A 23,611-nucleotide genomic window follows, 5' to 3' on the forward strand; every position below is an offset into this window, starting at 1 on the left:
ATTATTTTTCAAACCTTCATTCTTCCTTTCTCTTTCTCTCTCCCTCTTTCTCTCTCTCTCTCACAGTCACACACACACACACACACACACACACACACACACACACACACACACCAGAGTCAACCTTCAGTGGACACTCATGTAAATAAGAGATAAACTTTTATTTCTAAATAAAATCTTTGGGCTTTTGTGTTATAGGTTTACTAATTTTAGGTTTGTTAATCCTAGATTTGTTAATTCTAACTAATAGGTTTGGTAATTCTAACTAGTAGAATGACACTAACATTCTGAGAATCTAGGTCACCAGAAATTTCAGTAATCATAACCATTAGGTTATTGTTGGGTTTATAGTCAAACAAATAATTATCTGGAAATCTGATGACTTCTTGTTGAGAAATGCTTGTAGAGAAGAATTGCTAGCAATCTTTCTTTTTGTAAAAGAAAGTTCATTAATCAATGTTTAATTTCCATGCATAAATTCCACTAACAACAAGGAAAAGGGCATTTATTAAACTAGGAAATTATTAAGGTTCTATTCATAAAGTATTTCCAAAATGTCACTTAGATAAATACTACACATTATGAATGAAAGAACAAAAATCTCAATCTAAATGTGATTGACCTTTACAGTGGCAACAAAAATCCTGAGACAAGTATCATAAGGATAATTTAAAGAACAACAGGATTATTGCATGAAATGATATTCCTGTGATTCATATATTGGACCTCATTAGTTTTACATTTCAGGTTATTGATGTATTTGTTTGTATATTTTAAAAAATATAGTACTTGTTTAATGAAATGTAAAATGATTAATCTTTGCTAAACTGACACTTAGAAAATAATGAATAAAATTAATTTAATTTTTCTCAGCTATATCATGTGGTTAGGCCAACCAGTGTGACACAGAAATCTACTGTTAAGCAAGACAAAAACTCCGGAAGTCACCTACTATCAATTAAATATTAAATTTAAAATGTTGATTTCAAAATTAGAATCAGTTAAAATAGACTCTTGTAGTTTTTCAGAAGAATTTTTTTAATCATAAAAGATTTTTAAGACTATAGACTAAAAAACTATACACTATTTTACTTCATATCTCTTTATAATATTGGTCAGAAAAACAGCTCTTCTAGAGGTAACTGTCTACACTAGACTCTCTAACCAAGTTGTTGGGAAATTCAGAGAGCTTCCTATTTAATTTCCAGAGCAAACGTTATGCTATGATTTCTGTATTTAACATGGTTGAGACTTGAAGAAACAGACACAGCTTTTAAGGAAGTGTAACCATGTTTCTTCTGTATGTTTCCAGAAATGAGTATGATGATTTTGAGAGAAGAAACACAATAGAAATTTTTTCCCATTGTCTGGATATTTGTAATTCTGAGGGTAAACCACTTAAAACTGAAGCCCAATGTCCTATGAATAAGAGATACACAACACATTGTGTATTTACAACTATATTTAACAGAAAGCCTAACATTAGGTGGCTTAGTCTCTTTTTAATCAAAAAGAAACTATTTTAATTATTTTAAAATTTCATTCTGCCAATTTCTTTTTTTTTTAATGTTTATTTACCTTTGAGAGAGAGAGATACGCAAGTGGGGTAGGAATAGAGAGAGAGGGAGACAGAACCTCCAGCAGACTCTGTGCTGACAGCACAGAGGCCAACATGGGGGTCAAACCCACAAACCCAAGATTATGACCCTCCAAAATCATGAGTTAGATGTTTAACTGACTGAGCCACCCAGGCACACCTCACTCTGCCAAATTCTAAAATATTTTCAAAAAATAAACATGAAAATCATTTCAATGGCCACTGCAGTTTAAATTCCTTTTATTTAAAAAAATATATTTTCTTGTTTAAATTAAATTATTTGAATTTTAATTAACATTAAAAATGTTAATTTTTAGTGTTTATTTAAATTCTAATCTAGTTAACCTACAGTGTAATTTTAGTTTTAAGTGTACAATATAGTGACTACTTCCCATACAAAGCCTGGTGCTCATCACAATAAGTGTACCTCTTAGTTTTCAGAGTACAGGTCTTTCAATACTTTGGTTATGTTTATTCCTAGATATCTTGGTTTGGGTGCAATTATAAATGGATTGATATTTTAATTTTTTTTCATTCTGCCTCATTTGTGTTTAAAAATGCGACAAGATTTATGTGCGTTGATTTATATCCCTTATTTGTATATCAGTTCTAGTATTTTTTTTTTTTTTGGTGGAGTCTTTCTGATTTTCTATATCGAGTATCATGTTGTCTGCAAATAGTGAAAGTTTTACTTCTTCCTTGCCAATTTGAATGCATTTCAATTTGTTTTTGTGGTCTGATTGCTGTGGCTAGGACTTCTAGTACTATGTTAAATAACAGTGGTTAAGATTGACATCCCTGTCTTGTTCCTGACCATAAAGGTAAAGCTCTCAGTTTTTCCCCATTGATGATGATATTACCTGTGGGTTTTTCATTGATGGCATTTCTTATGTTGAGGTATATTTTCACTAAGTCTACTTTGTTGAGGGTTTTTCTCATAAATGATATTATATTTTGTTCAATTCTTTTTTTTTGCATCTATTGAAATGATCATATGGTTTTTATCTTTTTTTATTAATGTGATGTATAACGTTTATTGATTTGTGAATATTGAACCACCCTTGCAACACAGAAATAAATCTCACTTAATTGTGGCGGATGATTTCTTGAAAGTTTTCCTTCTTTTCTATTTTTTGGAATACTCTGAGAAGAGAAGAAGCTCACAAATAAATACAATCATAAATGAAAGAGGAGAAATAACAACCAGCACCATAGCAATACAAATAAATAATTATGAGAGTACTATGAAAAACCATATGCCAACAAATTGGATAACCTGGGAAAAAATGGATAAATTCCTACAAACATATAAACTACTAAAACTGAAACACGAAGAGATAGAAAACTTGAAGATACTGATAATCCACTAAGAAATTGAATCAGTAATCAAAAATTTCAACAAACAAAAGTTGAGGGCCAGATGGCTTTACAGGTGATTTCTACCAAACATTTAAAAACATTTAATACCTATTATTCTCAAACTATGCCACGCAATAGAAAAAGAAGGAAAACTTTCAAATTCCTTTTATAAGGCCAGCATTACCCTGATACCAAAACCAGATAAAGACTCCACTAAAAAAGAGAACTACAGGCCAATATCCCTGATGAACATGGATACAAAATTTCTTAATGAAATACTAGCAAATTGAATCAAAAAATTAATTGTATTTAATATAAATAAATAATAAATGAAATATTAATATAGATAGCTTAAAATATAGTTCTCAAATATCTAATCTAACATTTATTTATTTATTTTTTTATATATGAAATTTATTCTCAGATTGGTTTCCATACAACACCCAGTGCTCATCCCAAAAGGTGCCCTCCTCAAGACCCATCACCCACCCTCTCCTCCCTCCCACCCCCCTTCAAACCTCAGTTTGTTCTCAGTTTTTAACAGTCTCTTATGCTTTGGCTCTCTCCCACTCTAACCTCTTTTTTTTTTTTTCCTTCCCCTCCCCCATGGGTTCCTGTTAAGTTTCTCAGGATCCACATAAAAGTGAAACCATATGGTATCTGTCTTTCTGTGTATGGCTTATTTCACTTAGCATCACACTCTCCAGTTCCATCCACGTTGCTACAACAGGCCATATTTCATTTTTTTCATTGCCACGTGTATTCCATTGTGTATATAAACCACAATTTCTTTATCCATTCATCAGTTGGTGGACATTTAGGCTCTTTCCATAATTTGGCTATTGTTGAGAGTGCTGCTATGAACATTGGGGTACAAGTCCCTATGCATCAGTACTCCTGTATCCCTTGGATAAATTCCTAGCAGTGCTATTGCTGGGTCATAGGGTAGGTCTATTTTTAATTTTCTGAGGAACCTCCACACTGCTTTCCAGAGTGGCTGCACCAATTTGCATTCCCACCAACAGTGCAAGAGGGTTCCTGTTTCTCTACATCCCCTCCAGCATCTATAGTCTCCTGATTTGTTCATTTTGGCCACTCTGACTGGCGTGAGGTGATACCTGAGTGTGGTTTTGATTTGTATTTCCCTGATAAGGAGCGACGCTGAACATCTTTTCATGTGCCTGTTGGCCATCCTGATGTCTTCTTCAGAGAAGTGTCTATTCATGTTTTCTGCCCATTTCTTCACTGGGTTATTTGTTTTTCGGGTGTGGAGTTTGGTGAGCTCTTTATAGATTTTGGATACTAGCCCTTTGTCCGATATGTCATTTGCAAATATCTTTTCCCATTCCGTTGGTTGCCTTTTCGTTTTGTTGGTTGTTTCCTTTGCTGTGCAGAAGCTTTTTATCTTCATAAGGTCCCAGTAATTCACTTTGGTTTTTAATTCCCTTGCCTTTGGGGATGTGTCGAGTAAGAGATTGCTACGGCTGAGGTCAGAGAGGTCTTTTCCTGCTTTCTCCTCTAAGGTTTGGATGGTTTCCTGTCTCACATTCAGGTCCTTTATCCATTTTGAGTTTATTTTTGTGAATGGTGTGAGAAAGTGGTCTAGTTTCAACCTTCTGCATGTTGCTGTCCAGTTCTCCCAGCACCATTTGTGAAAGAGACTGTCTTTTTTCCATTGGATATTTTTTCCTGCTTTGTCAAAGATGAGTTGGCCATACGTTTGTGGGTCTAGTTCTGGGGTTTCTATTCTATTCCATTGGTCTATGTGTCTGTTTTTGTGCCAATACCATGCTGTCTTCATGATGACAGCTTTGTAGTAGAGGCTAAAGTCTGGGATTGTGATGCCTCCTGCTTTGGTCTTCTTCTTCAAAATTACTATTCGGGGCCTTTTGTGGTTCCATATGAATTTTAGGATTGCTTGTTCTAGTTTCGAGAAGAATGCTGGTGCAATTTTGATTGGGATTGCATTAAATGTGTAGATAGCTTTGGGTAGTATTGACATTTTGACAATATTTATTCTTCCAATCCATGAGCAGGGAATGTCTTTCCATTTCTGTATATCTTCTTCAATTACCTTCATAAGCTTTCTGTAGTTTTCAGCATACAGATCCTTTACATCTTTGGTTAGATTTATTCCTAGGTATTTTATGCTTCTTGGTGCAATTGTGAATGGGATCAGTTTCTTTATTTGTCTTTCTGTTGCTTCATTGTTAGTGTATAAGAATGCAACTGATTTCTGTACATTGATTTTGTATCCTGCAACTTTGCTGAATTCATGGATCAGTTCTAGCAGACTTTTGGTGGAGTCTATCGGATTTTCCATGTATAATATCATGTCATCTGCAAAAAGCGAAAGCTTGACTTCATCTTTGCCAATTTGGATGCCTTTGATTTCCTGTTGTTGTCTGATTGCTGATGCTAGAACTTCCAGCACTATGTTAAACAACAGTGGTGAGAGTGGTCATCCCTGTCGTGTTCCTGATCTCAGGGAAAAAGCTCTCAGTTTTTCCCCGTTGAGGATGATGTTAGCTATGGGCTTTTCATAAATGGCTTTGATGATCTTTAAGTATATTCCTTCTATCCCGACTTTCTCAAGGGTTTTTATTAATAAAAGGTGCTGGATTTTGTCAAAGGCCTTTTCTGCATCGATTGACAGGATCATATGGTTCTTCTCTCTTTTTTTTGTTAATGTGATGTACCACGTTGATTGATTTGCGAATGTTGAACCAGCCCTGCATCCCAGGAATGAATCCCACTTGATCATGGTGAATAATTCTTTTTATATGCTGTTGAATTTGATTTGCTAGTATCTTATTGAGAATTTTTGCATCCATATTCATCAGGGATATTGGCCTGTAGTTCTCTTTTTTTACTGGGTCTCTGTCTGGTTTAGGAATCAAAGTAATACTGGCTTCATAGAATGAGTCTGGAAGTTTTCCTTCCCTTTCTATTTCTTGGAATAGCTTGAGAAGGATAGGTATTATCTCTGCTTTAAACGTCTGGTAGAACTCCCCTGGGAAGCCATCTTGTCCTGGACTCTTATTTGTTGGGAGATTTTTGATAACCGATTCAATTTCTTCACTGGTTTGGGGTCTCTTCAAGCTTTCTCTTTCCTCCTGATTGAGTTTTGGAAGAGTGTGGGTGGTCAGGAATTTGTCCATTTCTTCCAGGTTGTCCAATTTGTTGGCATATAATTTTTCATAGTATTCCCTGATAATTGTTTGTATCTCTGAGGGATTGGTTGTAATCATTCCATTTTCATTCATGATTTTATCTATTTGGGTCATCTCCCTTTTCTTTTTGAGAAGCCTGGCTAGAGGTTTGTCAATTTTGTTTATTTTTTCAAAAAACCAACTCTTGGTTTCGTTGATCTGCTCTACAGTTTTTATAGCTTCTATATTGTTTATTTCTGCTCTGATCTTTATTATTTCTCTTCTTCTGCTGGGTTTAGGCTGCCTTTGCTGTGTGCTGTTAGATTTTGTATTTGGGATTTTTCTTGTTTCTTGAGATAGGCCTGGATTGCAATGTATTTTCCTCTCAGGACTGCCTTCGCTGCGTCCCAAAGCGTTTGGATTGTTGTATTTTCATTTTCGTTTGTTTCCATATATTTTTTAATTTCTTCTCGAATTGCCTGGTTGGTCCACTCATTCGTTAGTAGGGTGTTCTTTAACCTCCATGCTTTTGGAGGTTTTCCAGACTTTTTCCTGTGGTTGATTTCAAGCTTCATAGCATTGTGGTCTGAAAGTATGCATGGTATGATTTCAATTCTTGTAAACTTATGAAGGGCTGTTTTGTGGCCCAGTATGTGATCTATCTTGGAGAATGTTCCATGTGCACTCGAGAAGAAAGTATATTCTGTTGCTTTGGGATGCAGAGTTCTAAATAGATCTGTCAAGTCCATCTGATCCAATGTCTCCTTCAGGGCCCTTGTTTCTTTATTGACCGTGTGTCTAGATGATCTATCCATTTCTGTAAGTGGAGTGTTAAAGTCCCCTGCAATGACCACATTCTTCTCAATAAGGTTGCTTATGTTTATGAGTAATTGTTTTATATATTTGGGGGCTCCGGTATTCGGCGCATAGACATTTATAATTGTTAGCTCTTCCTGATGGATAGACCCTGTAATTATTATATAATGCCCTTCTTCATCTCTTGTGACAGCCTTTAATTTAAAGTCTAGTTTGTCTGATATAAGTATGGCTACTCCAGCTTTCTTTTGGCTTCCAGTAGCATGATAAATAGTTCTCCATCCCCTCACTCTCAATCTAAAGGTGTCCTCAGGTCTAAAATGAGTCTCTTGTAGACAGCAAATAGATGGGTCTTGTTTTTTTATCCATTCTGATACCCTATGTCTTTTGGTTGGCGCATTTAATCCATTTACATTCAGTGTTATTATAGAAAGATACGGGTTTAGAGTCATTGTGATGTCTGTATGTTTTATGCTTGTAGTCATGTCTCTGGTACTTTGTCTCACAGGGTCCCCCTTAGGATCTCTTGTAGGGCTGGTTGAGTGGTGACAAATTCCTTCAGTTTTTGTTTGTTTGGGAAGACCTTTATCTCTCCTTCGATTCTAAATGACAGACTTGCTGGATAAAGGATTCTCGGCTGCATATTTTTTCTGTCTAGCACACTGAAAATCTCGTGCCAATTCTTTCTGGCCTGCCACGTTTCAAAAGAGAGATCAGTCATGAGTCTTATAGGTCTCCCTTTATGTGTGAGGGGACGTTTACCCCTTGCTGCTTTCAGAATTTTCTCTTTATCCTTGTATTTTGCCAGTTTCACTATGATATGTCATGCAGATGATCGATTCAAGTTACGTCTGAAGGGAGTTCTCTGTGCCTCTTGGATCAATGCCTTTTTCCTTCCCCAGTTCAGGGAAGTTCTCAGCTATTATTTCTTCAAGTACCCCTTCAGCACCTTTCCCTCTCTCTTCCTCCTCTGGGATACCAATGATGCGTATATTATTTCTTTTTAGTGTATCACTTAGTTCTCTAATTTTCCCCTCATACTCCTAGATTTTTTTCTCTCTCTTTTTCTCAGCTTCCTCTTTTTCCATAACTTTATCTTCTAGTTCACCTATTCTCTCCTCTGCCTCTTCAATCCGAGCCGTGGTGGTTTCCATTTTGTTATGCATTTCGTTTAAAGCGTTTTTCAGCTCCTCGTGACTTTTCCTTAGTCCCTTGATCTCTGTAGCAAGAGATTCTCTGCTGTCCTCTATACTGTTTTCAAGCCCAGCGATTAATTTTATGACTATTATTCTAAATTCACTTTCTGTTATATTATTTAAATCCTTTTTGATCAGCTCATTAGCTGTTGTTATTTCCTGGAGATTCTTCTGAGGGGAATTCTTCCGCTTGGTCATTTTGGATAGTCCCTGGCGTGGTGAGGACCTGCAGGGCACTTCCCCTTTGCTGTGGTGTATAACTGGAGTTGGTGGGCGGAGCTGCAGTCAGACCTGATGTCTGCCCCCAGCCCACCGCTGGGGCCACAGTCAGAGTGGTGTGTGCCTTCTCTTCCCCTCTCCTAGGGGCGGGATTCACTGTGGGGTGGGGTGGCCTGTCTGGGCTACTTGCACACTGCCAGGCTTGTGATGCTGGGGATCTAGGGTCTTAGCTGGGGTGGGTAGGCAAGGTGCACAGGGGCAGGAGGGGCAGGCTTAGCTTGCTTCTCCTTAGGTGATCCACTTCAGGAGGGGCCCTGTGGCAGCAGGAGGGAGTCAGATCCGCTGCGGGAGGTTTGGCTCCACAGAAGCGCAGAGTTTGGTGTTTGTGCGGAGCGAGCAAGTTCCCTGGCAGGAACTGGTTCTCTTTGGGATTTTGGCTGGGGGATGGGCGGGGGAGATGGCGCTGGTGAGCGCCTTTGTTCCCCACCAAACTGAGCTCTGTTGTCAGGGGGCTCAGCAGCTCTCCCTCCCTTTGTCCTCCAGCCTTCCCGCTTTCTGAGCAGAGCTGTTAACTTATGACCTCCCAGACGCTAAATCGTGCTTGCTGTCGGAACACAGTCCGTCAGGCCCCTCCTCTTTTACAAGCCAGACTCGGGGGCTCTGCTTGGCCGGCGAGCCTCCCCTCTGCCCCGGCTCCCTCCCGCCAGTCCATACCGCCTAGCCGCCCTTCCTACCCTCTTCCGTGGGCCTCTCGTCTGCGTTTGGCTCCGGCCACTCCATTCTGCTAATCCTCTGGCGGTTTTCTGGGTTATTTAGGCAGGTGTAGGTGGAATCTAAGTGATCAGCAGGACGCGCGGTGAGCCCAGCGTCCTCCTACGCAGCCATCTTCCACCCGGTGTTCTAATCTAACATTTAAAAATCATGAGATCCTTGAAGTGATGTGTCTCTGGACCAAATATTTATAAGGGATAATTCCTTTATGTACTATCTTTCTAATTAGAGGTCAAATAAAAGGGCTTATATTTGTATGTTTCAGTGATCATAATAATATATAACATAAGCCATATATCTTCTGGACATTCAATAAATATTTAACTGAGCATAATAGCTCTGCCTATTGTTGTTAAAATTACTATTACTGAATGTGGTTGAAAGTTCTACTCCCATGCATAATATCAGAAAGGGTTACTTTGTTTATAAGCACTTGATCACTATTCTGTTATTTTCTTAGGATAGGTTTTTAAAAGGAAAACTGAATCAAAATACACAAATAATTTTAATATTCTTGGCATATAGGTTCAATTTTTTTTTTCTAGAAACTTGCATTATTTTGTAAATAGCTACTAGGAGGAAATAATTTTCATATATGTCTCTTTGGTGAAAAACATAAACCTACAGATTAAAGAATATAACTGAACCCCAAACAAAATGGAATCAAAGAAATCCATGCCAGACACATCATAGTCAAACTGGTGAGAAATTTTCAAGATGAAATTTTGAAAACAGCCTGAGAAAAATAGGGGTACTATGATTTGAATGACAGTAGTTTTCCTATCAGAAACTGTGGAGGATAGAAAGAAGTGGTAGAATAATTTTAGAGTATTTTTAGAAATAAGCTAACAATCTAGAAATAATACGCACACATGTAAGAATGAGAAAGCAAAACAACAACCATGGTGGTTTACTAGAAACTTATTTTGAAAATATTAATATAGATAGCTTAAAAGATACTTCTCAATTGTCTAATCTAAGATTGTCTCTGATGACAAAATTATATATATATTATTAAAAAAAGAACACTAGAGACCAGTCCCTCATAGACACAGATGAAAATACAAAAACAATGAAAATAAAGATTTAGACCAATTTATCTAGACATGCACATATAAAATATTAATTTATGTTTTAACATTAAAGGTGTAAATAAAAATACTTGTAATCAATATTTAATATTTCAAATGTGCTGTTTGAACCCAAATTTAAAATAATTTGAAAATCTGTGTTCATCTTACTGAGGAAATTATTTTATTATTCTGTTAGTTACTGACCTTTTGGTATTACCATATCTCTTATCCAAATGTCCAAAATGATGCAAATTCTGGCCTCTGTGCTACATCTTTCAGCTATTTGCAAAATTGACAGGTGCCAGGGATTTTGAACAGGGAAACAGTTAAAAAGTATATTCTGAGGAAGCTGAAATCATTGCCTTAAGGCACAATGTAGTATGAAGAATAAGGCAGTTTATGTATTTTTGGTGTGAACACTTTTTTCAAAGTATGATATACTAGTCAAATATTCCATCCTTAGTCATCCTTCCAAGAACAATACTACTCCAAGGTGCTATTCTGAAGTTTAGAACTGAGCTCACTAGAAGTGCACTTATTGATGTGCTTATTGATTTGACCTCCACCAGTTTGGCTGTTAAAGAGAACAAATTGTCTTCAAGATAGACAGACTAAAATACAATCGTGGATCCATCTTATGAAGATGGTGAATTCATTTTACAAGTAGAGGAATCTCTAAAATGTCATTTGATTTGGAGCTTAATGTTTTGTGTTTAATATTGTGTTCAATATTTAAAACAGCATTTTAAAATATATTAGCTTCCCCCCTTTTCTTTTCTTTTTTAAATTAAGACTTTATGTTTTTAAAGTAGTTTTGTTGTCCACAAATAGAAATAAAAGGCATCCATACTGGTAAAGAAGAAGCAAAACTTTCACTCTTCTCAGATGACATGATACTCTGTAGAAAATCTGAAAGACTACACCAAAAATTGCTAGAACCGATACACAAATTTAGTAAAGTTTCAGGAAACAAAATCAATGTACAGAATTCAGTTGCTTTACCATACATCAATAATGAAGCAGCAGAAAGAGAAACCAAGGAATTGATCCCACTTACAATTGTGCCAAAAAACTGTAAGCTACCTAGGAATAAATCTAACCAAAGAGGTAAAAGGCCTGTATTCTGAAAACTATTGAACTCTTATGAAAGAAATTGAAGATGACACAAAGAAATGGAAAACCATTCATGCTCATAGATTGGAAGAACAAACATTGTTAAAATGTCTATACTACCCAAAGAAATCTACACATTCAGTGCAATCCCTATCAAAATAACACTAGCGTTCTTTACAGAGCTATAACAAACAATCCTAAAATGTGTGTGGAACCACAAAAGACCCTGAATAGCCAAAGCAATCTTGAAAAACAAAAGCAAAGCTGGAGGCATCACAATTCCGGACTTTAAGTTATATTACAAAGCTGTAGTCATCAAGACGGTATGGTACTGGCACACACATAGACACATAGATCAATGGAACAGAATGAAAAACCCAGAAATGAACCCACAACTATATGGTCAACTAATCTTCAACAAAACGGGAAAGAATATCCAATGGAAAAAAGACAGTTTTTCAACAAATCGTGTTGGGAAAGCTAGAAAGCACACGCAGAAGAATGAAACTGGACCAGCCTGTAACACCATACACAAAAATAAATTCAAAATGAATGAATGACCTAAATGTGAGAAAGGAAACTATCAACATCTAGAGAAGAACACAGGCAGTAACCTCTTTGACATTGGCCATAGTTACTTCTCACTAGATAAGTCTCTGGAGGCAAGGGAAACAAAAGCAGAAATAAACTATTGGCAATACATCAAAACTAAAAGCTTCTGCAGAGCAAAAGAAACAATAAACAAAGCCTTTTATCCACCTTCAGAAAAGATATTATTTGAAAATGACATATCTGATAAAGGGTTAGTATCCAAAATCTATAAAGAACTGATCAAACTCAACAGTCAGAAAACAAATAATCCAAGATATTTCCATCAAGAAATGGATGGAAGATATGAATAGACATTTTTCCAAAAAAGACATACAGATGGTTAACTGACACAAGAAAAGATGCTCAATATCACACTTCATCAGGGAAATACAAATCAAAACTACAAGGAGATATGACCTCACACCTGTCAGAATGGCTAAAATTAACACAGGAAGCAACATATGTTGGTAAGAATTAAAAGGAGAACCCTCTTACAATGTTGGTGGGAATCCAGACTGTTGCAGTCACTGTTGAAAACAGTTTGGAGTTTCCTCAAAAAGTTAAAAATAGAACTACTATATGACCCAGCCATAGTACCACTAGGTATTTACCCAAGGGATACCTAAATACTTATTCAGAGGCACATGAACCCTGATGTTTATAGAAGCATTGTCAACAATAACCAAATTATGGAAAGAGCCCAAATTCCATCGACTTATGAATGGATAAAGAAGATGTGTTGCGCACACACACACACACACACACACACACACACACACACACAATGGAATATTGGCTGGCCATTGAAAAGAATGAAATCTTGCCATTTACAGTGATGTGGATGGAACTAGAGTGTATTACGCTAAGCTAAAAAAGTCAGTCAGAGAAAGACAAATACCATATGATTTTACTCATAGGAATTTAAGAAAACAAAACAGATGAACATAAGGGAAGAGGGGAAAAGAGAGGAGGCAAATCATAAGAGACTTGTAACTATAGAGAACAAACTGAGGGGTACTGAAAGGGAGGTGAGTTGGGGGTGGGGTAAGTGGGTGATATGTATTAAGGAGGACACTTGTTGTGATGAGCACTGGGTGTTACATGTAAGTGATGAATCACTAAATTCTTCTCCTGAAATCAATTTTACACTGTATGTTAACTAACTAGAATTTAAATAAAAATTTTCAACAAACAAAAACAAAACAAAAATTAGTTTTAAGTTTAAAGCAAAACTGAGGGAAGATACAGAGATTTCTCACATACCTCCTGCTCTCCTAAATGCACAGCCTCCCCCATTATTGACATTCCCCCTCCAGAATGATACATTTGTTACAACTGATGAACCTAAATTAACACATCATAATCTCCAAAGTCCATAGGTAACCTAGTTTCACTCTTAGTCTTCTACATTCTATGGATTTGACACAGTGTAGAATGAGATAAATCCACTATCGTAGTATTATACAGAATATTTTTATTGTTCTAAAAGTCATCTGTGATCTACCTGTGCATTCCTGCTCACTCCAATACTTGGCAAACACTGATCCTTTTGCAGAATGTCTTACAGTTGGAATCAAGCAATGTATAGCCTTTTTGTATTAGCTTCTTTTACTTAGTAATATGCATTTAAGTCCCCTCCTTGTCTTTTCTTGGCTGAATAGTTCATTTCTTTTTAGTGCTTAATGATATCCCATAGTTGGGGTGTACCACAATGTATCTATTCACCTGCTGAAGGATATCTTGGTTGCTTTCAAGTTTTGGAAATTATGAATAAAGCTGCTGTAAACATCGCTATGCCGTTTTATGCTTAGATATAAAATTTCAGCTCTTTAGGGCAAATATTAAGGAATGTGACTGATGAATTGTATGATAAGAGTGTGTTTAGATTTTGTTAGAAACCACCAGTTTCCAAAGTGACTGTACCATTGTGCACTGCCACCAGCAATGAATGAGAATTCATGCTGTTCCACATCTTTGTCAGCAGTTGGTATTGTCAATGTTCCAGATTTGGGCCATTTTGTATAGTGGCATCTCATTGTTTTAATTTGCATTTCCCTGATGACATATGATGTGGAGCATCTTTTCTAAACTTATTTGCCATCTGTATATTTCCTATGTTGAGGTGTCTGTTAAGGTCTTTGGCTCACTTTTCAATCAGGTTGTTTTCTTATTGTTGAGTTTTCAGTGTTCTTTCTATATTTTGGATAACCATTCTTTATCAGACATATCTTTTGAAAATATTTTCCCCCAGTCTTGACATTATCCATTTTTTTACAAGTAGTAAAATCAGAGGAGGTTTCCTTACTTATTGTATTTTTCCATTAATCTATTTCATATCATTGCTAATTATAAAAAAAATTTGTGCTCATTTTTTTCAAGTATGTGAACATTATGCTTGTCATATATACATTTCATTATATACCCTGAATATAGAATTAGTAAACTGGAAAAGAGTAGTAGTTTGGGCTAAGGCTTGTTCATCCTATTTGGAGAGGAAAGCTAGGGGAGGGAATTACCATTTAAGTATGCTAGTTCACTGTGGGCTAGATATTGTCCTTATTCACAAAATACAACACCTCATTTCATCTTCATCCCTCCATGAAAATGCATTATTCCCATTTTTTAAAAATAAGATGTTTTTAGAGTAGCTTTAAGTTTGCAACAACTTAGAGGGAGGTACAGAGATTTCCAGATATGCCCTGCCCCTAGACATGCGTAGCCTCCCTCATTATCTGACATCACTCTCCAGAATGTACATTTTTTTCCCTAAGGATGATTCTACATTGACACATCACAATCACCCGATGTCCATAGTTTACCTTAGGATTCACTCTTTATGTTGCATATTCTATGAGTTTGGACATGTATAATGGTATATATCCTTCATTATAATATAATATAGAATATTTTGCTGTCCTAAAAAGATGTTTCTTTTGCAGAGCAGAAGGTTTTAATTTTTAAAAAATCCAGCTTATCAATTATTTCTTTCATGGGTTGTAACTTTGGTGTTGTATCTAAAAAGTCATCACCATACTCAAGGTCATCTAGGTTTTCTTCCTGTTATATTCCAGAAGTTTTATAGTTTTGCATCTTATTTTTAGGTCTTTGATCCATTTTTGAGTATGCATTACCTTTTTGAAGTCCATTTTGGTTCATCAGACTCTTCATTATTTAATTCCTGGCCTCCTTTCTCTACATTCCTCTAATTTTTCCCTATGATTTTCTTGAATTACTCTTGGTGATACTACAATGCACCATTTTCCTTGGGTCATTTAATATGCTGACATATTAGTCAGAAACCTGACAGGAACAGATGAAACATTCAAAGTAGTATTTGAAGAGAGTTTAAACAAATAGAATTTATAGCAGTGTAAGCAACAAAATTGGAAAGATGGAATCCAGCAACAGTGGGGAATGATCCCCACTCCCAGGCTTGAAAGGTCAAGGGGAGGGACAATCACTGCAACCCAGTGAAAACTTTGTTCTTAAGAATGAAGCCTAAACAGAAGCTACAGCATGGGGAGAAGAATGCAGCGACAATCAGACTGCAGAGTGAACGGTAGAAAGCAGAGGGAATAAATACCAATCCTCTCTATCCTCAAGAGGCTCTTATTAACTGAGTTCAAATGGAAACCATGGAGGCCAAGCCATCTTGTACACAGTGAAAAGGCAGAGAAGGAATGAGGATAGATGTAGAGGTGCAAATAGAATATGCAATACAGTATACAAAATGTACTCCTTAATATGTGCTCTAGCCTTTTTTTTTTTTTTTTTTTTTTTTTTTTTTTTGGTTAAAGAAAACTGATCCCTCAGTATAGGGAAACATAGGCCTGTGGAGAATAAGCTTAGGAATTCCCTGAGCTTTCACTGATGGGTTAACAAGACATAAAGAATTAGAAAGCCACAGGATGAACACACCCAAGATTGGGTAAACAAGATTAGGTAAACAGGGCAAAGGCCCCCAGTATAGGACAAAGATATAGGACTAGAAAAGCCTCATGATGAAAGCATCAAAAATAAGATAAACAAGTATAGGTATTCAGGGCAGAAATGCCCCCACCCTCCACCCCTTACTTGTTACAATAGCAGAAATCTGCTTTCACAGGAAGGAAAGACCAAATTAGGTAAACAGGGCTATAGACTACAGCAGGACGAAGTTGCCCAAAGCAGAGCTAATTATCAAGAAAAAGGTGCCTTGTAGACCCTGAGGTAGCATGTTCTGTCTTTCTTGTCCCCTGGGCCAGTTTAGGTAAACAGAGGTGGCGCCTCAAGTCTGCTGTAAACAACCTTCTGCTCAGCACCAGAATTTTATTTTGTATTGATCCAAACCCCTAACACTGCATATCTTCAAAACCCCTTTCCCCCATGCCCATGAGTTAATGTTCACGGTTTCATTGTCTCTTTGTGCACGGCCATCCTGTTTGTAAGCCTTCTGATCCTAATAAAAACGGAGCAAGGACCCTTACTTGGGGGCTCTTGTCTCCTCCCTGACATTAGTCTGTCTCACATTTTAATCCTGCATTCATTCTCTTGCTGGATAAGAGAGCACTTCAGACCCAGAGTCTATAGCAAAGGCCTTAGTAGTCATATCATCATTGTGTTTCCACAGTTTTCCACTGATAGTATTATCAGGCATGAGGAATACTAAGTGGCAATGAAGTCAATATTCTGATTCTAGACATTGTTCCTCCTGGCCCCCAATTTTGTATCATGACTGGTAGTTAGGATCATTCACTAACTTCTCTTTGGTTTAGTGCTATGAAGATCTGAAAAATTGCAAAGTGGCTCTCTCAATTTTTAACTCATTAGAATCAACTCTTTGCTTTGGTAGAAGCATTTATCTCTTAGGCATCCCAGAATTATGAGGAAAAAAACTTTATATTTATTATTATTTATAATTATGAAGAGGGTCACTTTTACTTCTATCTTTTGGTTCCTGGATCTGGGCAATCTGCGTATGTGGGAAATGCCATCACATACTGACCAGTGGTTTAAGGCATAAAATGTATCCTATAGCACAGTGCTTCAGCCTTGTAAGATGTTTTTTCCTAGCACATTCTGCAGTTGAGCCTTCACCATTCTGCCTTATCTTTCTGTCAAGCTGCATGCATTAAAGAGCACATGGTAAGATGACTGAATACCTTGAGTATGAGCCTATAGATGTACTTTTTTTCATATAAAATACAGTAAAACCTTGGATTGCAAGTAACTTTTCTGCTTGTGCAGATGAGCAAACATTTCTAATAAATGTTAACTTGATGAATGAGAAATGTCTTGCAATCCAAGTAGTACGTGACTCTGAATGTCACATGATCACAACTGAGCTAATGGTTCCTCTCTCTCTCTCTGTCTTTCTCACTGTGGGATTGTGGGTGATTGTCTCCCATGCTCGGATGCTCAGTGTCAGGCTGCAGTGTTTGGCAGAAATCAGTGATTTTTCATAATGTTAGAAGGTGCTTACAACTGGCACTAGTGTATTTTTTGTGACTTCAAAGCACCTAAGGCCACTCCTTTGCTTTTCCATACAAGAGTAAGCTTAGGAATGCTTTGCTTCATTCTGGGTTAGGCTGCCTGCAGATATAGACCCTTTCCTCTACTGCCTTATTGCCAGTTACATTAAATACAGTATAGGACAAGAGTTTATTAATACTACACTGTAGTCAATATCCATTAATGATAGTGAAAGTTGTCCTACACTTTTACCCTCTACTCTCTTGCCTCCCTCACACCAGCCACGAAGGTTTTCAAAGGTAAATGCCAGGTTAATTTGTTTATTTTTCTTTGTATCTTGTATTTTCTTTATTATTTTGTATTATATTACAGTATTATAATCATTTTATATTAATATTTTGGGGTTGTGGAATGAATCATCTGGGTTTCCATTATTTCTTATGGGGATATTCGTTTTGATATACAAGTGCTTTGGATTACAAGCATGCTTCAGGAACGAATTATGCTTGCAAACCAAGTTTTTACTGTATGTACTCTAGTCAGCAGCAATATTGTGTGGTGAAGACTCAGACATTCTGTAGATCTGCAAATGGTGATGTCAGCATATGCAGTGAGGCAGGAAAAGCAAATTTATGTCCTGTTTATATATTACGTTGAGTGTAAACTCTGCCCCTTCCAAGATGGAAACCATTATGTAAAATAAGCCTGCCAACATCCTGTCACGAAGGGACATGTTGACCCTCCATCCCCCAGTGAAGAGTGTCATACAGACTCAGTGTTGGTGCCTTATACTTTGTGCCCACTCTGGATGGTCAGCCTCATATCTCTCTCCTAAGATACCTTGTCAGCAATCTTATTTTGTCTTATTTAACATCCTGATATTGTCTCAACTATTTCTCCTACTCAAAAGGCACAACCAGATATATGCACTTAAAGTCACAAGACAAGACAAAGCCCACTCTATTCTTTCTCCGTCCTTTTCCTCCATCCTTATGGCCTATAGATATCTCCTCTCAAGTTTCTAAGGCAACTCAACTTTGTGGAAATGACAAAATATCTCTTTATTACAGCTGAAACTGTTCTGATATGAAGATCAAAATTTCTTCTCACTCTGTTTTACACAGTGAATATATGATTGAATCATTGAAAGAGAATTTTAGTCACATTTTCAGAAGATATTTTATCCAGACTCTGCCTGACATTAATTGCAATGTTTCTTCGTCATGCAGCTACATCTGCTATATTCTGGTCTTTCATAGCAGTGGATGAAGTGTGGCAAAATGTGTATGTTTAGCTGATTAAAATTTGCTCTAAAGATTCAGGCAATATGAGCTGTACACATTGATTTATGAATTTATCTGCACATGGAAAATGTGACATTTGCTGTGTAAACCCCTAAGGGATGGGAACCAGAATTTCTCTGGGATGAACATTAATGCATAACCACTGCCTAAGGAAAGTTGCTAAGAAAAAAGTTTACCAAATTACACTCACAGTGATGAACAAAGTTCTACTTTCTTTTTCAGCCAATTATCATCTTTCAGTAATGAAATTAGAAAATATTTAAAATGAACTTTACCTGTTACATAAAATAAATCAGTAATACTGGATGAAGATTAGGAATATAATATTAATATTCAGTTCTTTACATTTGCTCATCTTTAAAATACATTTATAAGCTATTTATAAAGTATAGTTTATAACAGTTTATACATTTATAATCTATAAGTTATAAAAATCAAAACTTCCATTAGACATTTGAAATCTGGCATTTAATTTTGTCAGCAGAAAAGAAGAAGATGTGCTTCCTCCTCTCATCTATAGGTATCGCTGAGCTATCTTGAAATTTAAGCAGCTTGGAATGTGAAATTCGGGCAAGATTTTCTAATTTTTTATGAGACATCACCTCTGGTTAACAGCAGTAAAATGTTAATTTAGTCTTTGCTAGGACATTAGCACTATAAATCAGAACAGTTTGGGTATGCTAATTCTTAAATTAAAATGGCTCTGATTAATGCATGAATCAGTATAAAAACTATTAGTTGTCTGTAGTGACAAAGCTGATCAAAGCTGCCAAAGTGGTATGGCAATGTGCTCCCAGTGTTATGGTGCTAAGTGATTCAGGGAACTATTAATGAAACCTCTAATTGATAACATCTGAAAGCACACACATTACACCATTTTCCATGCTATCATCTGGCTATTACACATTTTTAAACTATGAAAATAAATATCTTAAAATTTTTTGTTCTACTCTGCTGACTTTAGTTTGCAAGTGATAAGAAACAAAACCTGATGAAAAACACAAAACGTTTTCTTCAGTGTTTGCTGGTTAAGATCATACAGTTTTTAAATAGATTGTTAATAAGAAAATATGAGGCTAACAATAAAATATTTTCTCCTGCTTCTGGTTAGTCGGTAGGTAATTGATTTTTTACTGATATCAAATTGTCTCATAATATAAGTGTAGGAAGAATCTAATAGCCATCATGTGTTTTTTCTGCTTTACTTTTTCTTACCTCACTCTTACATTTACTGTACTTTTCCTTATTCAATGTCATACTTTTAGAATTGTGCCATAAGTCATGTTCATGGTTCTTTCTTTTTTTTTTTTTTAATGTTTATTTATTTTTGAGAGAGAGAGAGAGGCAGAACATGAGCGGGGGAGGGACAGCAAGAGAGGTTCCAGGCTCCCAGCTGTCAGCACAGAGCCTGATGAGGGCCTAGAACTCGTGAACCGCGAGATCATGACCTGAGCCAAAGTCAGACACTCAACCAACTGAGCACCCAGGTGACCTTGGTTATTTCTTTCTCATTCAGAATATTCCTTAACCCTAGTGTATTTCCTGAAACATTACAATCATTGGTGGTTGCTAGCCTTATTTACTTTAAACTCTACTGCTATGTCTTAAGTCTGTATAAAAACTTTTCACTTTGGATACTTTGTATGAGGCAAATGTTTGTATGAAATTTAAAATTTAGTATTTCTAGTAATTCTTTATCACAGCTTTGCATTGGATTTATAGGTTTATGTTAAAGAGTTATTTCCACCTCAGGAGAGTCCATTCAATTCTACAATATTATAGTTAATCTTCACAGTACTCTTGGTGAGGGTATTCTAGTCACTTCAATCTTAAAAGTCACACAAAATAGTCACGTAATTCAATGTGTTTGTCACTTGAATTCTCTGTCAGCGACAGTTAGGATCTTATTTCTCCTGTTAATAACATTCTTACTAAGAGAAAATTATCTGAAGACTACATGTGCTCAGATGATCAGGGGACATGAAAAATGAATGGGCTATCTAAAATGTGAAAGTTAAACAAATTACTGTATTACAAATGAGACTTAAAGGTCTGTACCTGCAGTCTTCTTTTATGGGGTTGGGGCTTATAATATTAATAAAATGATCCTTTTCTTTACTCTGGATGTTTTTCAGAATAGCTCAAGAAATTTTAAATTTATACTCAAGTATCTGACCTTTTGATTAGTTTCCACTCTCTCAGAACACAACATAAATTCCACCCTCCTCATAACACCTAATAGAATCACATATTCTATGTACTATTTTTATATTATAAATATATTTATTTTCTATGTGACTTGTTTGATACATGATTATCTGGGTTCAATCTTAAATATCATGGCTGAAGACTAGAAGAGTAAAAGACTATGACCATACATTTTTTCGCATTATTATTTTTAATTTTTCTATGCGTGTTCACCTCTCTGGAAAAGATTATCTTCTTCCCCCTTGCATAAATAGCTGTGATTTCCCAATCCTCCTGAAAGTATTATATCCAAAACATTAATTTTTGTAGCTATACCATAATGTCGTATTTGTCACAGTCTTATCTCTTAGTTTTTATTAAGTAGTAACTGTATGTAGCAACTGGAAGGACAAGTGAATGGGGCATACAGAAGAGCCACAATCTTTGATAGGAAAGCTGAAAGTAAAAAAAGATGGGAGTGTCTCACACAGCAGCACGTCTGCATCAAAAATGGTCACGACAATTTCTGATATTGCAGAAGATGCACAGAGGAATTCTCTCTGAATACGGAGTGCTCTCTAAATTTCGATCAGACTTTTAATTTTATTCAGCCATTAAAAACATCTTCCATATAGTGTAGAAACACCCTTGTTAAATTCTTTGATAAATATATCTGGGACAGGAAATACATTGAAAATGAGGTAGTATTTCTCACATCATTGCATAGGTTAATGCTACCCTGGAAATGCCTAACAGATCTTTCTCGCCAATTTAAGATCAGCTAGTTCTCTATATTGGTTGAAGTATACCACATACAGTTGCCTGTGGTTATGGAAAGTTATGTAGCAGCATGGTGGTTAGTCCTGGATGCTAGTCTCATGAGCATATTTAACGTATATAATAATCTTGAGTTAAATAGCTGTACATTTATGTATCACTTCATTTGGTTCCATATTGGCAGAAAACACATGTACTGAGAAGCCACCAAGGAGTTGCATCATATTTAGTGTACATACTGTTCAAAACCCTGTATGAAGCAATTTCAAACTAGGTCTCAGTATCATGCCCTTCAAGGATATGAAAATATCAAAGACCATCTGAATGTATGTGGACATTCTATGATGTTATATTCTGATCAGTTTAAAGCTCAAGACTCAAGAATTTGATACACTCTACATATGTCTATGAAAATTTAAAAACTATAGTGGAATAAGAATTTTAAAATAGACAAAAATTTCAATTTAAATGACAATCCAGAAATTACAAACTCATTTTCTTGTCTCTCTGAAGTGATATTATTTGTTTTAAGGCAGAAGTGAAAATCACAGAGTCATCTATGATTTCCACTGTTATTCATTTGAAGTTATTATAGTGTGGTAAAATGTATTCTGGATTCTATCTATCTATCTATCTATCAATCATCTATCATCTATTATTTTAATAATGTATAATTGATATATAAATAACTTGTACGTATGTAATATATACAATTTGATGAGTTTGAACATATAAAACACCCATGATACCATCACCAAAATCAAGGTAATAGGCATACTCAACACCACCCAGTTATATATATGAAATCACATCTTCCTTACTTTCTCATGTGTAGATGACAGTTGGGTTGTTTCCATATTTTGGCTATTGTGAAAAATGCTGTAGTGAATATTAGAGTATAGATATCTCTTTGAGATAATGATCTTATTTCCTTTTGATAAACACTTAGAAGTCGGATTGCTGGGTCATATGAAAGCTCTATTTTTAAATTTCCAAAGAATCTTCATGCTGCTTTCTATAACTGCTATGCCACTTTGCATTCTCACCAAGAGTGTATAAGGGACAAGGATTTGAATTTCTTCACGTCTTTGCCAACACTTGTCATTTTTTTGAATAGCCATCCTAACAAATGTGTTGATATTTCACTGAAGTTTTAATTGGCATTTTTCTGATAATTAATGATGTGCGTATCTTTTCATATACTTGTTGCTCATTGGTACGTCGTAAGAAAAATGTCTGTTCAAGTCCTTTGCCCAGTTTCAAGTGGCTTTTTCCCCCCACATTGTTGTATAAGTTTCTTACATATATTGGCTATTAACCTCTTATCAGAGATCTGATTTGCAAATATTTTCTCCCATTCTGTAGTTGCCTTTTCATTCTGTTGACTATTTCCTTTGATATACAGAAGCTTTTTACTTTGGTAATAGTCCTACATCTCTATTTTTGTTTTTGTTGCCTGTACTCTTAGTATCATATCCAAGAAATCATTGGCATGACCAATGTCAAGAAGCATTTCACTTAAGCTTTCTTCTAGGACTTTTACAATTTCAGATCTTATGTTTATGTCTTTAATCCATTTTGAGTTGATTTTTGTATATGGTGTAAAGTAGAGGTTAAATTCCTTCCTTCTTTCCTTCTTTCCCTTCCTTTCTTCCTTCCTTCCTCTTTCTTTCTTTCTTTCTTTCTTTCTTTCTTTCTTTCTTATTTTCTTTCTTTCTTCTTTCTTTTTTATTTCTTGACATGTGGATACCTAGTTTTCCCAGCACATTTGTAAAGACTATCTTTTCTCCTTGTGTGTTCTTGGCACACTTGTCAAGGATCAATTGATCTTATGTGCATGGGTGTTCTGGATTTAAATTAGACTATCTGTTGATGTGTGTGGGTAAATTAAATTTCTGCCCTATCTTTTGACACGGTTAATATTTAAGTACCAAAGGAAGCCAGATAAAAGAACATGGCTCGGGGACCTAGAAATAGATTCATGACCTAAGGTAGTGAAATCAGT

At 35.9% G+C, this 23,611-nt stretch overlaps 1 long non-coding RNA gene across 4 annotated transcripts in view; it reads left to right on the forward strand.

Annotated features, from left to right (window-relative positions):
- Positions 1-23,611, forward strand: part of LOC121029202 (uncharacterized) — a 45,580-nt gene that overhangs the window by 16,231 nt on the left and 5,738 nt on the right. Inside the window, exon 1 of one of the 4 annotated variants that reach the window (XR_005789642.1) lies at positions 21,847-21,932. The exons of the other annotated variants lie outside the window; for them this stretch is intronic. This is a non-coding gene — a long non-coding RNA (uncharacterized LOC121029202). Of the gene's footprint in view, positions 1-21,846; positions 21,933-23,611 lie in introns of those variants that run through there. 4 annotated transcript variants of the gene reach the window in all.

This window comes from Herpailurus yagouaroundi, unplaced genomic scaffold (genome assembly GCF_014898765.1).
Source record: "Herpailurus yagouaroundi ecotype Mexico unplaced genomic scaffold, PumYag 139, whole genome shotgun sequence".
NCBI classification, from domain to species: Eukaryota; Metazoa; Chordata; class Mammalia; order Carnivora; family Felidae; genus Herpailurus; species Herpailurus yagouaroundi.